The sequence below is a fragment of the Tursiops truncatus genome, chromosome 18 (genome assembly GCF_011762595.2).
Source record: "Tursiops truncatus isolate mTurTru1 chromosome 18, mTurTru1.mat.Y, whole genome shotgun sequence".
NCBI classification, from domain to species: domain Eukaryota; kingdom Metazoa; phylum Chordata; class Mammalia; order Artiodactyla; family Delphinidae; genus Tursiops; species Tursiops truncatus.
In genome coordinates, this window is record NC_047051.1 from 10,277,943 (window position 1) to 10,292,156 (window position 14,214).

Genomic DNA, 14,214 nt, shown 5'->3' on the forward strand with positions numbered 1-14,214 from the left:
CACTGTATACTCTAGGTAGATCTCAGTCATGAGCTAAACTAAATTCATGTACTTCCTAGAGTGGAAATAAGCCCATTACCATTAGTTCACGCCCAGCATCATGGTTCTTGCTAACTTGATCAAATTCAGAAGCATTCAGTGTTATCTTCCCTTTATGTGTCAGCCCCTGCGTTGGGGAAAGTTGGTGTCTCTGTCTTTAAGAATAGTCTTTTTCTTAGGAAAGAATAAAATAATTTCTAGTAAATATCCAGACATGTTTTATTTTTGCGTTCTTGGACGACTATATTAATAGGTGTTTTTCTCTGAAATAGAATATCAGTTTTATTATTGCCAGCATATTTATGATATTGATATTGATCTTCTATAATTTTCATTTGATCCTATATTCTTTTCAAATGTTTTGATACACAGTTCACTCTATCTATAGTTATAAATTTTGCCTTTGTTTCTGCTTCGGTTGAGATCTAGACAATTGGTTGTATTAATTCCTTAAAATAGTTTGGTTAAAAATTCTCATTCACATTCACATGGGATACTCCATACATATAATCCCTGAAGGTATTCTATAAGTGATGCTTGATATTGATAAAATACATTTTGCTTTGGTTCAAATCTCATAGACCTTTGGAATCAGGAACATCCTTAAGAGTATTGTCAGAGCATCAATATCTTAGTCCAGTTTGGAATATTAATCTGTATCTTAAACCTTGTCTTATTTCTGGGCTTTCAGTTGACTATGTACCTTTGAATTTACATATGCTTCTTTTTTTTTTTTTTTAAAGATGTTGGGGGTAGGAGTTAATTAATTAATTTATTTTTGCTGTGTTGGGTCTTCGTTTCTGTGCGAGGGCTTTCTCTAGTTGTAGCAAGCGGGGACCACTCTTCATTGCGGTGCGCGGGCCTCTCACTATCGCGGCCTCTCTTGCTGCGGAGCACAAGCTCCAGACGCGCAGGCTCAGTAGTTGTGGCTCACGGGCCTAGTTGCTCCGCGGCATGTGGGATCCTCCCAGACCAGGGCTCGAACCTGTGTCCCCTGCATTAGCAGGCAGATTCTCAACCACTGTGCCACCAGGGAAGCCCCATATGCTTCTTCTTATATTGTAGAAGAGGAAATCATATTCACTGATCCCCCCACCTTTCCTACCCTCCACATCACTTCCAGGCACTGACAAATATCAGTTGTGTTGAAGTGAGAGGGAGAAGTGAGGGGATCTAGACATCTACTTGGTCCTATGGTCCCCAGTGGTATCAATACACCATTGTAGTCTGAGTTGCCTTTCAATCTAGATACTGAAGTTGTTTCTGAGTCTTCTCCTTTCTTCATTCAGTCACCACATCCTAATGATTGTTTCCTTTAAATGCCTCTGATATCCTTCTTTCCCTCCATTGCTGCTGTTACTCCTTTGGTAGGAGGCCTCTTCACCATACATCTTAAATATTCCAACAGCCTCTTATTCATTTAATTGATTTAAAAATATTTTTCTGAATGCCTTCCAGTGTCAGGCCCAGAACCCTGGGGATACAAAGATGTAAAAGGCAGCACGTTTGGAAAGGGCCTTCAGGCTATGGGGATGGCAAACGTGAAAACAGAAAAGGCATGATACAATTTGGTTAAGTGCTATAATGGAGATAGAAACAAGGGCTTCAGAAGCCCAGAGGAAGAATTTGAATTTTCTGTCACTTAAATTTGTAAATTATATACAAATTATAACACATCAACCAAGTAAAACTCTATTGTCCTGCATCTTGTCTCTTCTACTCACCTCTAATTTTTCACTTTTTAAAATTTGCTCTTAGATTAGATTTCCTAAAAGGTAAACCTGATCACACCTGTCTTCTCAAAGGCTCCCTCTGATTTTTTCACTACATACAGATTAAAGTCCAGACATTATTCAACACCAGAGTTTACATCATGATTCATTTCTAACCCTGAGTCCACTAGTTTCCTTCTGTTCCCATCCCTGTCATTCTCATCCTGTGCATAAAATGCAACCCCTATGATTGTTTACTGACCTCACTAATCTCGTTTTCCAACAACTTGATACTTCTTCCCTGATTCGTCTTCTTACAATGAACCTGTTCTGCCCTGGAAAGTTCCAATCTGTTGGAAACCCGCCATTTTAACTCATACCTTTTCACATAATTCTCCCTTCAACCACTCTTGTTTAAGTGAAAACTACCATTCTCTCAAAGGACCCCATCTTTCTTGCACTCCTTTTATAGGGAGGCTTCTCTCTTCTCCCCACATATCAGGTTTATGGCTCATGTAAGAGCTAGCACAGCAAGAGAGGGCTCAACAGTCTCTCCTACACCTATCAGACTTGCACTCTTTTATAAAATCTTTCTTCCTCTCTTTTTTCTCCTCCTTTGGCTGCTTGCCTTCCTCCCTCCCTCCCCCTCCCTCCCTCCCTCCCTCCCTCCCTTCCTCCCTTCCTCCCTTCCTTTCTTCCTTTCCTTCTTTCTTTCTTATGACATCTGTGTATAGCCTTATTTTCCTTTGTCTCCCTCCTCATCCTTATCATAGCTTTCATCTCTCTCCCATGTATTTTGAGGACTTTACCTCTCAGAGTTTCACAGCATCACTCCCTATATCAGGCAGGTAGGGTTTAACTTGCTATAACAAAGAAATGCCCTGAAACCATGGCTTAAATAAGTTGTTTTTTTTTTTGTTTTTTTTTTGCGGTACACGGGCCTCTCACTGTTGTGGCCTCTCCCGTTGCGGAGCAACAGGCTCCGGACGCGCAGGCTCAGCGGCCATGGCCCACGGGACCAGCCGCTCCGTGGCACGTAGGATCCTCCCGGACTGGGGCACGAACCTGTGTCCCCTGCATCGGCAGGTGGACTCTTAACCACTGCGCCACCAGGGAAGCCCTTAAATAAGTTTGAAGTTTATTTCCATCATGTAAATATCCAAATAGGTGGTCCAGGGACAGTATGGAGCTCAATAGAGCTGAGGATGTAATAGAGTCTGACTCCATTTTAGATGTTTGACTGACAGCTCTCAAGCCCCACCCCTCCCTCTTTCACTTTTGCCACACATCTGGACAAGGCAGTAAGGAAACCCCTGTAAACCTGCCATTGGCACCAGCAGGAAGATCAAACTACACAAACGCTGGCCAGCTTGGGAACTTTTACCTCGGCCCCAAGTCTTAATCACAGTAAAAACCAAGGCCACTTACTCTTCCCTTTGCTCAAGGCATTTTGGACCTACTTGAGTGTCTGCCCTGCTCTCCCCAGAAAGCCTCATTATATGAGTAATAAACATTTTCATATCCCGTGTGTGTGTGTGTGTGTGTGTGTGTGTGTGTGTGTGTGTGTGTGTGAGAGAGAGAGAGAGAGAGAGAGAGAGAGAGAGAGAGGGAGAGAGAGGGAGAGAGAGAGAGAGAGAGAGAGGGAGAGAGATCATCAGTTTTGACATCTGAACCAATTTTAGAGAGAGGGCATTGATCCTACACCCTGCTAAACAACCACATAATAGGGATCTGACTTATTTCTATCTTATAATATTGCCAGTCTCAATAAGCAGTTTGCATTATTTCATCCAATATGGCTGCTTCAGCTCTTGCCATCATATTCACATTCCAGTTAATGGAAAAAGGAAGAAGGGAAGGGGTATACACACAATTTATTTTCAGAGCACGAACAGTAAGTTGCACACATTATTTCTATTCATGTTTCATTGGCCACAATCTAGAAGCATAGCCATGTACACGGTCACAACATAGCATCAGCACAGAAAGCTGAGAAATGTAGTCTTTATCTGGGCAGGCATGCCACATAATCCATATAATCTGTGTAAGAAAAAGAGAATTGATGTTAGGAGATGACCAGCAGTCTCTGCTACACTTACTTAACTGTCCAAAGGAGGGCAAATTACCTAGCTTTCACAAAACAAGGAGCTAATAGTCTTTAGGGCCATTATGAGAATAGGAGAATTAAGTTCATATTCCTAGCCTAGTGATTTGCACATCATAGGCACATTATAAATAGTAATTGCTGTTATCAAATAATTTTAAAAGTATTAACAATATTAATAATAGTAATATTTCTCTCTACTATAAATTCTGTCATCATCATGGGAAAACTCAGGTCTATATGGTGGACTAATAATCCAAATATTTATCCTTTCTTGATTTTAAATTCCAGTTGCCTTCATCTCATTCTGTTTGACCAACCTAATGTCATTATCACGCTCTGTTTCTTGCCCTTATCTAAAATTTTCACACTGTAGGCATTGCTGACTCCAGTATTCACTCTGTCATCTTAACCGACTAAACAACTTTCTTCTATTCTTTCCTTTTCTCTTCCATCCTTCTGTTCTTCCACCCTCTCATTCTTTCTTACTTTTATCTTTCCATTTTTTTTCTTCTCGACAATTTCAGTAGCTCCTTATCACTGCTCTGTTATACTTCTGTTTTTTCCTTATCCAACTCGCTTGCACACTCTCCTTGGAAGCTAGGATTACTAGTTTCCATACATCCCTTACTCTTCAGCTTCGCCATCCTCAATAGATGGCCACTTTGTGTTAAGGAATAGAGAGCCATTAGGAAATAACTACTGCTTACGTACTTCCCCTCCCTCTTTAAAATCAGAGAAAATCTGTTTCTCGTCCTCTCCAAAGCTAATCTCTTTGTCTCATTTCTTCCCAGGCATTTATCTGTTCGAAGCCCTCTTGTTTTCAATACATTTAACCATTTCATGTTCATCATCTTCTTTTCTCAGAAGATGTATGTCTTAGTCAATTTGGGCTGCTAAATGAAAATACCACAGACTGGGTAGCTCATGAACAGCAGAAATTTATTTCTCACAGTTTGGGAGGCTGGGAGGTCCAAGATCAAGGTGCCAGCATGGTCAGGTTCTGGTAAAGGCCCTTTTCCATTTCACAGACTGCTGATTTCTCTCTGTGCCCTCACATGGCTGAAAGGGCTGGGGAGCTCTGTGGAGTCTCTTTTCTAAGAACATTAATCCCATTTGTGAGGGCTCCACCCTCATGACCTAAGCACCTCCCAAAGGCCCCACGTCCTAAAACCATCACATAGGGCCTTAGAATTTCAACATATGAATTTTGGGGGGGACATAAATATTCACAACATAGCATTGTATTAATTATCATTGCTGTGTAAAAAATTTTCTCCAAACTTAAGACAAAAAAATGGATTGTCTCACAGTTTCTGTGGGTCAGGAATTTGGATGCAGTTTTAGGTTACTCAGAAGTCTGTAATCAAGGTGTCATACAGGGCTGTGATGGTCTCATCTGAGGCCAAGGGAGGAGGCTCTCCCAAGTTCCCTCATGTAGACCTTCAGTCCTCACTGGCTGTTGGACTTTGGATCTTAGCTACGCATAACATAGGCTTCTCCATAGGATAGTCTACAAGCTGGCAGATGGCTATGTCCAGAGCGAATAAGGGAGAGAGAACAAGCAAGATAGAAGTTGCAGGTTTTTGTAACCTAATCTGAGAATTGACATGCCATCACTTTTACCATATTCCATTCATTAGAAGCAAGTCCTTAGGTCCAGCCCACATCAAAGGAAAGAAGATTACATAGAGTGTGGGGACCAGGAGGTGGGGATCATTGGGAACCATTTGAGAAGCTGCCTACTACCAGACTACACGTGATGACACATGATTACTACAAGACGGCACATGTCTTCTTGGTAGAGCGTCTTGAAAGGGTAGTCCAAGTTCACTGTTTCCAGTTCTTCCTCATCCTGCTTCTGTCTCTACCACTGTTGTTATGTGGCTCCACTGAAGTCACCGAAGACTTCCTAATTGCCAGGTCAAATAGGCAGTATTTTTGTCCTTAGATTATTCTGATTTTCTGCAGAATTTGACCATTTGATATAACTGACCTCCTTCTCTAATCTCTTCCCTAACATCATTCTCTCTTAGTTCACTCATTCCCTAGTCCCTTCTTCTTTCTTTATCATCTTACATGATGAGATCATCCAGGGTTTGTCCTCTGTCCTCTTCTCTTTCTACTCTTCCTGAGAAATCCCATTTACATCCTTGGCTTCAGCTGCCCTACACATGCTGATGACTCCAGCCCCAATTTCTCTTTTGTCCTCAAGGCACATATATCTTGGTAAACTGCTAAATGACCGTCCCAACCTTGGCATTGCAGATTTAATGTCTCCATAACTTTCCCCCACACCCATCCTCCTGAGTTTCTCTCTTGAGGGACTGCACTCCAGCCGTGATTGTGGGAGTCAGTCTAGGCTCCTCTCTCACTTCCACAACAGGGACTGAGTGCTGTTTGCATCATACCCTCTCCTGTTACTTACACTGGCTCCGTCCTCTCTGTCTCCACTGCTGCTCTTGCCTGTTCAGCCCCTTATTGTTTCTCTTCTCGGTTATTAATTCACCTCCCCGACTTCTGACTCCTCCCCTCCAATCTGTCCTCGGCACAGCTGTCAAAGTGATCTTTCTAAGAGGCGAATGCGGTCGCATCATCGCCCTGCTTTAAAACCCTCCAGTGGCTCCCTATTTTCTGTGGGATCAAATCTGAATGCCATGGCATGGCGTACAATGCTTTGGCCTCTGTCTCACTCTCCTCCCATTTTCCCCCTCCCAGTCTCCTGTAAGTACTCCATGCTCCAGCTGTACTGAAATACTTATGATTCCCCGACTACACTCTGTGTTTTCTTGCCTGTTTTCTTGGGCACATGCTCCTTATTTTGTATTAAATGATCATCCCTTATGAGACTAGCTAACTCCTACTCTTCTGGAGGCCCAGCTTAAACGTCACCTGCAGCAGCAATTCTCTGAGGCATTTCTCCCAGTCAGACTCATTTTGCTCCCCTCCTTTTATGTTCTCATCACCTTTATGCAAACCCAGATTACAGTGCTTATCCTAGGTTATAAATATTGATTTCTTGCTGTCTCACCCACGAGAATGTGAGCATGTGAACTCCTTACAGGCAGGTACAGATGTTTTACCTCTGAGCCCTCCACAAATCCTGGTTCATAGGAGGCATTAAATAAATGTTTGATGAGTGAATAAATATTCATTCAAAGCCCTCAAGCCAAACTGACATTCCCTGTGCACTCACCATACCATTCTATCTCCTTCCCTGAGTTCTAGCTTTTTCCCACCCCTACACCGGCAATCAGGAGTAATCTGTCAACAGATAAAGGTGTCTTTTGTAGGAAAAAACATTACAATATTTATGAAGTTGGAAAATTAACAGTTGTTTCAGTTGTTATTGTTTTTGTTTTAATACACACAAGACACGAGAGAAGCTAAAGTTCATACTTTAGTTTTGGCAATTTAAGTATCTACATGTATAGTTACTATATCTTATATGTACATATAAAAGACAGTAAATCATCAATCAGTGGACAATATAGAACTGGTTGTAAGTCCCCCGAGAGAGGAAGGAGGTCAGCGCTGGTCTTCATTACTGTGTGGCCACAGGGGTGGAGTACCATCTTGGTTGAGCATTGACCACTGGGTCTGGTGGGTGAAGAGGGGGTGCATGATGTTTGTGGGTGAGAGTGAGGGCAATGAGTTGAGTCTTTCTGATAGTGGTTTGTTGTAGGGTGGAGTAAAATAAGGTCGTATTAAAGAAAGGTGTGAAGATTGCCTTAATCAAAGTTCAACTTGATCGTGTAGTAAAAAGAAAAGCTATTGAAGTGTGTGAACTGAAGCACACTGCTGTGCTTCCAAGTACTATTGTAATCTTCCCTGGCAAGGTCAGGGAGCCAAATATGTTCATAGAGTCATGGCTGCATTCATTTTTATTTTTGAGAAAAACTTAACAAATACGACTTTAAAAAATTTAATATGGAGCTAGTAGAACTCAGTTTGGACCTAAAGCTGTTTTAGTGAACCGGAATCTGGGAAATACTGTGTAAAGTAAGCATCAATCCAACTGTAGCCAGTTGTTCTTTTTCATATGAAAATATTTACCTCTAGATTTGATTCTAAATTCCCTATTGCCCTAATTTGTTGTTGTAAAATATTTTAGTAATACATATAGAAATACACAAACACACAGTTGCACATTTAAGTGACTGCTGGAGAATGCCAAAGTATAAGATAATCAATTTCTTAAAATCTAAGTATCTGAACCAGTTCAACCCATGTTTATATTATACTTGCTTACTAATTAGTCTACATTGGGTTTAAAATAATCCTCTTTTATCAGTTAAAATTTCTGTCTCCCACGTATTTTTATTCTATTTGACATAACATTTAGATAAAGGATGATTTTTTTTTTTTGTAATGAATATGTCTGTTGAATTATCTAATTTTAAGTGAGTGGTAATCTGTTTCTTCCCACTCCAGTTCTTTTTTGCATAACGGAGAAAAAAAGAACAGGTTAATTTTGATAACATTTAAAAAAATAACGAATTTGGAAATTAGTAAAGGTTTTCTTCCAAGTCCATTATAATCTTGTTTTTCTTGTAATTAGATTAGATAATTGGTCTAATAAAGTATGTTGAATATTTTTATCTCCTAGATGTGTAAATATACTATGCTTGTAGATTTAAAAATTTACTTATTTTTCTTCACTTTTTCTGTCTAATTTGATACCTTGACCTCAAAATACCTTTAATACTCTTCTCAAGCATTATATGCAACTAATATATATAAATTGAATATAGTTCCAAAGAAAGGGGGGGAAGTTTTTGTGTCTATATACAGTACAATGTGCCTATATCTTTGCTTTAAGTGACAAAGAACCTTGAATTACTTTTCAAAAACAGCAGCCTTGGAAAGCCATTTTTTCAGTAGCACTCGCTATTATATCATTCTCATTTTTCAATTGAGTTTCTGTTGAGCTGAATTTTATAGCATTAATTCCCAACCTGCCTGAGTTGGATTCATTAAAAAAAAACTCTAAGTACATATCTAACAAGCTATATACATTAATCTTGGGCTTAACCTCTTTTAAACCACTGGTATAGGTGGGAAACCTCTAAACATTGATTGCCCCTTGGGGTATGGGGTTGATGGGAGGTAGGAATAGTTTCCTGCAAATGCAAAGAGTCAATTAGCTTTTATAACTGCTCTTCAATTAAAATAAAAATAGAATTCTCTGGGGAGAAATCTAACCAGAAAGATCACTTCACTGTAAATAGGCCAGTCAATTTTATAGAAAAAAGCCTCCAGCACCTAGCACTCATTCCCATATATATTGATTTATTCATTCAACCAATATTTCTGAGTGCATATGCTGTCCAAGGTATACTGTGTCCATCAATTACATTTTATACACACAGTGATATGAATCAGTTTTGGCAACAGGGCAAGTAAAACAAGGACTAGTAATAGTACCACTACTACTAATACTACTGGCAACAATCACCAGTGACTGTGAATCTCTAATATGCCAGTTATTACTCTAGAATCCTCATTTTCAAGATTGCTTTCAAAAGTGTGGCAAGAGAGAGATTATAATGTCCAGTTTATAGATAAGATATTGAGACAGTTTATGTCTATCATGAGGCCATCAGATGTGTATGCAGTAATATTAAAAAAACAATTGGTAAAATCTTCCATTTCCTTTGCAGAGAGAAGATAGCATTATCAAAGTGATGATACACAGAGAGAGGAATTGAAGAAAACCTAAGGTAAGAGTTTCCTTATTCTCAAAATCCAAAGAGAATGAAAGTAGAGCAAAAATCAGGGTTATATCAACAATTACCTTCTGCCTTTTACCTTCAAATCAGATTCATTGTTAATGGGGAGGAGGTAAGTAGAAAGTGAGATGAAAAAGAAAAAAATGATGTTGGGTTCTAACCTGCTCCATTCTGACTTAATTGTACAATGTTTTTTTCATTTTTTAAGTTTTAAATATCATCTGTTGACATCCAACAAGGATTTAATTTTCTTTCTTCACCAACCCACACCTACACACTTTCCTTACCTTGGCCTCTCCACAGTTATAGCACATTTATACTATGTATTTAGTTTTTTACATTTTTATGGCTGTGGATATTACTTATAGCCAAGTCATGCAATGTATTATAATAAAATTCATTTCTAGTAATTTAAAAAATTTCTTTGTAGTAGTTATAGCTGTTTGTTTTATATGAGCCTATTACTTAGTTGTTCGCAAATCCTCTGCTAGAAGTTAAAAAAAATTCTATAACGTATTTACAAACCATGTAAACTGGTTCCACCCACTCTGAATGCTTCTACAAATTTCTATTTGTCTCCAGTGTTCTGAAATCTCATACTAATGTGACTTAGTGTAAGACATTTTTCCAGCCATTGTATTGAGCACTTGGTAGGTTCATTAATGCAGAAAATCACATCCTGTATTTTGAGTATTTGTTATTATTATTACTTATTTGATAATTGTCCTCTTGTATTTTCTCTCTTCTCTCTCCTGATCTTGTGGAATTTTTTATTTTTATGTTGTTCTGATTGTGCTGATCCTCTTTTTTTTCTAATTTTTATCTTCTGTTTTCCATCACGTTACCTTTTCATTCTAGTTTATTGGAGGTTAAATTCCAACATTTTATAGGGCTTTGTATCTCTGCTATCATAATTTTTAATGTCTTAGAGTTTATTTTGTTCTCTGAATTTTCCTTTTGTAGCTTTTTACATAAATAGTGTGTTTTTAGGAGACCAATACTGGTAACTTTTGAAGTATTATTTTGCTCTCTGCATTCTCTATTTTCTTCATAAATAATAGTGAAAAATATAAAATAACTAAAAAAATTAAGTAGGAAAGTTTAAACCTTCTCAAATAGCAGTTGCCTTGCCTAGCTCCCAGGTTCTCTAGCCCCATACTTTATTTCTTCAAAGTACATGTGACTTCCTAACATTGCTTTTGCTATTTGTTTATTGCATTCTTACTGACTAAAACTCATACTGGAATGCAGCTTCCTTGAGGGTAGAAGACTTTTGTACTCCAATGCCTAGAAAACAGTGACTAAATACATGATAGGTGAATCAAAAATCTTTATTGGGTCAATACATGGTGAAATAAGTGAAGAAAACTATAAAGTCTATTTGAGAACACAGCATAAGACTTGAATCGATGGGAAGGCAGATCATGTTCTTATTTGGCAACACTGACATATTTTAAGATCATTCTTCCTACCATGTTGAAAGAAGGTAGGAAGTTCCAAAAGTAGAATACGGAGATCACTTTTGGCTGTTGCAGTCATCTAACAAGGTGTAAAGATCACCTGGACTGAGGTAGTAGTAGAGATATAGAGTGAAAAGGTCAGGCAAAGATCTACTTTTGCAAGAAAATTCAGCAAGACTTGCTGTGTTGTATTGCATAACATACATCCACAATTAGATTCTATTTTTAAAAAATCATTTGTGTTTTTTCCTAATGATGGCTATCTAGGTTGCCTCCAACTCCCTACCTCTATAGGTAATGCTATATTGATAATCTTTAGGTATAACTCCTCATGGGCTTGTGGAATAGCATCCCTGACCTGGTAATACTGAGATATGAGCTATATCTGAATTTTTTTCTGAATGGCTAAAACTATTTATACTTCTACCAACAATCCATCAGAATTCCCATTGTCCTATACCCTTACCAGTGCTTGGTACTGTGTGACAATCTTTTTCATTCTAATTTCATGGGTATAAAGGGATCTCCCATTATTTTAGTTTAAGTTTCCCTAATGGTTAGTGAGGATAAACATTTCTACATTTCTAACCATTGAAGTTTTCCTCAGCTTATTCATATCCTTTTTGCATGTTTTTTTTTAAACTTTAGAGTTTAGATTTATTTAGGGCCATTTGCACATGTTCATAGAAGAGTTAGTTTACCCTAACAAATGATGAGACAGCTCTCCCTCAGTGAGTCCCTTGCCTAAATGTATTTGCTTTACTTGTATAGCAAGAGGATAACATTAAACATGGAAGCTTTCAATTTGTGACACCAAACAGTGATCTATACAGGGCATCCTTCAAAAGCTACGACTAAGGATCCACCTAGCTTTTCAGCAGTACAAGTCCGGTTGAGGTTTTCTGGCCCATTTGCCTGACATTCGTGTTTTATGCCTTGAAATTTCTTTTTGATTGTATCCTTGGAGCTTGCATAGACCATTTTACGTTTCAGAGGTTCTAGTTCTTCTGCCCACAAAAAAAGCATCAACTCCTCTTTTCTGGATTCCTTTGTTCCGAAGCTTGCATCATACAAAGTATATAGCAACAGTCTTTTTCAGGAAGCATTTCCACAAAATGCTTGAAAGGATCAGTTATGGTTACACCAAAATCTCTTTGCTGCCTTCTACAATGAGGCGCTTTTTGTCTACACTGAGACAAAAAATAACAGCCTTCTTTCTTTTCTTGATTTCTTCTGGTGCGGAGCACTTCCAAACTTTAGTGTCATAAAAATGTGGCATACTTCATCAGCAACTTGCACTCCTGTGGCCATGTTCACTGTGGTGGTCGCAGAGCGCAGACCTGCATGTTTCAGTTGATTACCTACCTTTGTCTTGTTGATTTGTAGAAGTTCTTTGTATGGTCTAGTTAATAATTCCATCTTGGTTTTGGATGTCTTTCAGTCTGTCACATATCTGTTAACATTGTCCTTGATTTCACTGTGCACACACAAAAAAATTCCTGAATTCAACAGACATGATGGGATCTTGGATGGCAGCGGCCAAGTGACAGTACATAATCACTAAAAATAAGATGGACTTGTTACCACAATGGATGACAGAACAAAAGCAATCATCACAGCAGTCTTGCCCACGGAGATTGTCAACATTAATTAATTATTTATGGTGTTCCTAGGCTGGAATAGTTGGGCAGTGTATTAGTTTCTTAAGGCTGCTGTAACAAAGTACCACAGTCTAGGTGGCTTTAAACAACAGAAACTTGCTCTCTCACAGTTCCTAAGTCTAGAAGTCTGAAATGAAGGTATAGGTACCATGTTCTCTCTGATGCCTTGTGGGGAGAATCTGTTCCATGCCTCTCTCTTAGCTTCTGGTGTTGCTGGCAATCTTTGGCATTCCTTGGCTTGTTGATTCCTCATTCCAATCTCTGCCTCCTTCATCACATGGCATTTTTCCTGTGTCTGGGCCTCTGTGTCTCTTCTTTTCTTCCTATAAGGATATCAGTCACATTAGATTAAGGACCTACCCACTCCAGTATGACTTCATCTTAACTAAATCTTAATTACAACGGCAACAGCCTTATTTCCAAAAAAGTCACATTCATAGATATCAGAGGTTAGGTCTTCAATATACATTTTTGCAGGTTACCACTCAGTGTACAACAGACAGCTTATTAAAGTTTTATTTGATTTATATAAGCAAGAAGCTCCAAGTCTGGTGTAAGAATCCTGACCTGAATCTCCAAAGAGAGTTATGGTTCTTTAATCAATTCCAAGACTTAAGTCAGTTGACAAATCTAGAGTCTCCTGAATGAAGGGGAGGCCACGTCCTCTTGAAGAGGGAACCTTGTACGTAGCCGAAAATTGATGCTTCCTCTCAGCTGTCTCCAAAGGAACTTGTGCCCAGTTGCCAGGGTGGTTATGCACTGAGGAAGGGAAAATAATCAGACTCTTCAGGGTTTACTAAACGCTGGCTCTGAACTGACACCAATTCCTAGAGATTCCTAAGCCACAAGTAGGGGATTTTGAATATGAGGTGATTAATGGAGTTTTGGCTCAGGTTTGTCTCATAGGGGGCCCACTAACACACCCATGGTATCTATAGGTGTCTGTGGAAGATAGAGGTGCTGCTTGAACCTTTGGCAGGCCCTGATAGGAGAATTACAGTGCAGACCTTTATGATTTTGGAGCAAAGCTGTGTCATCCTCTGCAGACAGCTACGTTTTTGGGAAACAGGTTTCTGATTTGTTACTGGCCTGAATGCTTAACCATGGACTACCAAGTTTCCCACATGACCTGAGCTGCCTATCCTGAATGGATGTTGTCTGACCCACCAAGTCACAAAATTATATGTGTGCACAACCCTCAGTCAGTGAACGAAAGTCATATAAATATATAACATTGAACCCAAGAAGATCCTTAAAGCCATGAGCAATATCCAGCTTACTCCTACTTCACTGTTTTCAACTCACACCTATGAGGACTTTCCTATGACTAGTCAACTGGAGAAGAAAACCTTTAGATCTGAATTAAAAATGGCTCTGCATTATTTGTTGGTACCATCTGAAAATGGATGGTTGCAGCACTATAGCCCCAAAAAGATGGCCTTGAAGGACAGTGGTGAAGGAAAATTCTCCCATTTGTTAGAACTTTGAGCAGTGCATTTGATTGTT

At 39.0% G+C, this 14,214-nt stretch overlaps 1 pseudogene; it reads right to left on the reverse strand.

Moving 5' to 3' along the window:
• Positions 1–11,872: 11,872 nt before the first annotated feature.
• LOC101319411 (destrin pseudogene) lies at positions 11,873–12,358 on the reverse strand (annotated as a pseudogene).
• Between the last annotated feature and the right edge of the window lie 1,856 nt (positions 12,359–14,214).